Source organism: Arvicanthis niloticus, chromosome 13, assembly GCF_011762505.2.
Source record: "Arvicanthis niloticus isolate mArvNil1 chromosome 13, mArvNil1.pat.X, whole genome shotgun sequence".
Taxonomy (NCBI): Eukaryota; Metazoa; Chordata; class Mammalia; order Rodentia; family Muridae; genus Arvicanthis; species Arvicanthis niloticus.
In genome coordinates, this window is record NC_047670.1 from 19,974,408 (window position 1) to 19,978,821 (window position 4,414).

The 4,414-nt window shown below is 38.6% G+C and overlaps 1 pseudogene; it reads right to left on the reverse strand.

Annotated features, from left to right (window-relative positions):
• Nucleotides 1-2,501: 2,501 nt before the first annotated feature.
• Nucleotides 2,502-4,194, reverse strand: LOC117718907 (heterogeneous nuclear ribonucleoprotein F-like; annotated as a pseudogene).
• Between the last annotated feature and the right edge of the window lie 220 nt (nucleotides 4,195-4,414).

A 4,414-nucleotide genomic window follows, 5' to 3' on the forward strand; every position in this document is an offset into this window, starting at 1 on the left:
AAGTCTTACTTTGCAAATATACTTAAAGTCTTCTGTCAAGGCTTTACTCATTAGAGACTTCAGAAATCTATTATCCACCTGAATCTGTACCAGCTAGACAGAGATGCCGTGCTTTCTAGAGGGAATACGAGACCCCCCTACTAGAACACAAATTGCATCCAGATGATCACAATTCTCTTTTGTCAACTCTTAAGTCTAGCACTAAGAAATAATTGGTTCACTGAAATCATTATGAAACAATTTTCATCTATAATATAATGGCTTTATAACAATGAAACAGAGGTGTGACACAGCCATTGTGTTAGACTCATGCATAGAGGTATTAAATGGCATGAGAAGGTGTTAAGTAAAAAGCACCTAACGATAAATTCTAGGGCCGATGAGGATGTTTCTGTCAATTAAAGTTCTCAGGAAACATAACTTGAGGGATAATAATATTGAACTAGGGCTGTTAAAACTTCTTTTGAGATATGAGTGAAATAAATAATAAAAAAAGAAAGGTTATTTCCTACATGACCTAAGGTTTGATTTTACATGCATGATATTCATAAATTAATATCTTGACTCTCTTCAATAATAAACTGAAAATAAATCTTGTTTTGTCATGAATTATTAAATATGTCCATTTATACAATTTATATAAATTAATTATTGTACATTATACAATTGTAAATTATTATACATAAAATAATTAATTGTGCATAAAATAACTAATTGTGAATTATATTTACACAAGGTACAACACTCACCTCTATGACTTTTTATCTCTTAGACACATGATTGCTATATTTAGGTGTAGAAATTCAACTCCTGTAACCTGTAATCTTATCTCTTGTGCCCTCACAGGCTTTGATCTGATCTGTGCTTTCCTCTGGAGTACATAATTTCCTGCTAAACAGGACCCATTATTTAACACTTCTACTTGAACCAAACTCTGCTTCTTGTGCATGAAAAATAGTCTGCTAGCTGAACAGGTGGGAATATTTTATTTAACAAAAGCACATTTTCAATTAATATTTTAAAAAGACATAGCTGTTATCAACTATGAATTTTTGGATGTAGTACTGCAGTTAAATGCTTGTGAAGTTACAATTAATTTCATAAGTTTAAGGTTAAGGGGATATTTTTTAAAAATTCCACTATGAAACAAAATTTATATTTAGGGTCTCAAAACAGAAGAAAATCTTTGAATATCATTGACATTTGAATCCAAAAGTTTTCATATTTTTTCCTGTTAATAATTCAACCAGGAAATATATTTATCTTTTGTATAGTTTCTTATACTATACAAAAAGTTTCTTATACTATACTATAAAAGGCCTAGAGGTGTTTATGTGGATTTATTTTGGTTATTGTAGCACATGAAATATAGATTTTGTTGCTACTGATTTTATCTAGTGTTTTAGTTAGGTTTCTATTTCCATGAAAAAGCACCACGACCAAAAGCAACTTAGGGAGTAAAGGGTATATTTTACCTTCCACTTCCTTGTCACCAGTCACCACCCATCGTTAAAGAAAATCAGGGCAGGAACTGCAGCCAGGAACCCAGAGGCAGGAACTAAAACAGAAGCCATGGATGAACACTGCTTACTGGCTTGCTTCTCCTGGCTTGCCCAAGCTGTGTTCTTATACTGTCTAGGACCTAGGGATAGCAGCTCTCACAATGGATGGGACCCTTCCACATCCATCATTAACCTCAAACGTGTCTCACAGGCTTGTCTCCAGGCATATCTGACAGAGGGACTTTTTCAGTTGAGGTTGAGCAGCAGATGACTCTATATTGTGCTAACCAGCACATCCAGCTCCACTAAGGAGCTGTTAATAGGCATGCTATAAATCTTATGTACACGAAGCTGACTTGCTTTGACTACAAATAAATGATGTTTAAAAATAGAAATATTTTCCTCCAGCTTCAGCTGCAGAAAATGTTGCTTCTTAGCTACATAAATACAAGATTCAGACTGAGCTACGTTAGTATACGCATTATTATTCTATGCTATTAAAAATTACCTAATCTCATAAATGAAATTCTCAAGTGTTAGCAATAAGCAAATATAAATAAACAGCTTTCTCATGTGATCATGTAAAACCGGTTTTTCTGTTCTCCTGGATCTTAACTAAAGTGTAATAGTTACACACACACACACACACACACACACACACACACACACACACACACATTTTATATTACAATAGTATGCACTTAATTTATGAGTCAAATTAAATGAATTTATTTTTTCATTGTGAAAAAGTCTTTATTTTAAGAAAAAAAAATTTAGTTAACAAAAAATTTAACAAGTTTCACTTAGCAAAATACACCCAAAAAAGAATCACAGTACAGAGAAAGCTTTAAGTCAAGGTCTCACCAATTTCTACAGTATTAGTATTGTGTCTCAATTCTCAGAACTAAATAACTTAAACGTAACATAAAGATTTTAAATGAAAATACAAACTAGAATGAACATGAGAAATACTTCTCTTTGCATCAGGGATCTAGCACCCTTGAGTTCTCCAGAAAAGTACATGTCCCCAGTGTGTTCACTGTGGTGTGCTTAAAGATCCACTCACCATACTTATAAACTACTTAACTCAGATGACATCACTCTTATGTATACTACCAAAAATGGTAATTGAGAAAAGTGGAAGAAAATAGTTTTAGTTTACTCAGTGTTACATGCTAGGAGAAAAGTTTGCATGAGAAACACTGAAGAGGTAATTTTTTAATCCAGATTTCACAAACTCATGGTGCAAAGTGGGTCCCCCAGCTTCCTCTAGAGTTATAAACTGCTCTTGACTGCTTATCGGCTGCCTGTGAAAGTTTGATTGAAATAACTCAAATGTTCCTATAAAACTAATCATATCCACCCATGCTGTTCTGACTGCTATATCCGGCCCTGTAACAGCCAAGCACTGACTGGCTCTCCAGGCTACTATAAATTGCCTGGGCAGCTGACACACCCATGCCCTGCATCACCTGGCTGCTATAAGCCCCATTGCTAGCCCCTGTTGTTGAATTGAGGAAGAGTTCTCTGTATCTGTGCTGCAAGTTGAACCTGTCCTTGGACATAGCTGCCACTGCTTCTTCATGAGTAGCAAACTCAACATCAGCTTCTCCCGTCACTCTTCCATCAGGACCAATCTCAGTATGAACTCACACAGGGTTGAGTGGAGAGAAGTAGTTGTAAATGTCGTTCTCCGTTGCTTTGTAGGGCAGCCCTCTCATGTGGACACAGTGGCCGGTGCTGCTCTGCACTGTGAACTCGCTGTCTCTGTGTCTGTGGTCATACATCCCTGAGAGACAATAGCTGAGGTCTCTCCCAAACAGGTCAGTGGTGAAGCCATAGCCATCACTGGGGCCGCTATAGTCGTCATAGCCCCCATAGCCTACACTGTAGGCACCAGACCTCATCATCCTATCCAGGCCTGCCTGTTTCACAATGCCAATGTACCTCCGGGCTGTGCCAGGCCTGTCATAAGGCCCAGGCCTCTGCACAGACATAAATTTCAGAAGTGGATCTGAGTATGACCGAACTTCCTCCTGACTGCTCTTGAACTCTTCAATATACCTGTGCCCTATTCTCTCCTTGTGCTTCCCTAAAGCTTTCTCAGCTAACTCTTGTGAGGCAAACTGAACGAAGGCCTCCTCTGTAATCTTGCCTTCCGGGTCCACAGGTAGTGTGATCCTGTTTGGCACAATTTCCAACCCTGAAAAGAACTGAAAGATATCTTCTTTTGTGCATCCAAATGGGAGTCCCCGAAGTCCCACAAAGCTGTCATTGGCACTGTCGGCGCCGTTTGGACCACTGTGCTTCAACACCCAATCCATCTCAGTTGTGTGTGACTTGAACACCTCAATATACCGGTGTCCCATGCTTGCTTTCCCTGTCTTTTTTTCAGAGCCAATTTTACATCGTCTTCTGACTCAAGTTCGACAAAAGCCTCACCACTCTGCCTGCCTTCTCTAGTATAAATGAAATGAACACCTGAGACCCCATCATGAATGGTGCAGTCGGAGAGGAAGTTTTGTACGTCCTCAATTGAGCAGGACCAGGGTAGGCCACGGAGTTTGACCTCAGAGTCTTCACCTCCCTCAGGGCCCAGCATCATGGACACTTGATAGGGCTGTTATCACACAAGCTTGGGAAATTTTTTGTAGCTTAAAGAACCACCACAGATGCCTTCTGTAGGAAACACTTAATGTACGACGATAAGTTTTCCAGAGGAGGAAGGTAGAAGTGACTTCTGTTTTCAATAATGAACACAGCTTATGAACCCAAACTCCACCTGACGCCTTAAAAACACAGAAGGCTCTGGGGAAAGTCCAGGTGCATCTTCTTTTTGTTCTCAGCCTTTGGGAAGACTAGGTGCAGTCCCATGAATTTATTCTTGAAACCTCTCTTGATTAAAACAAATA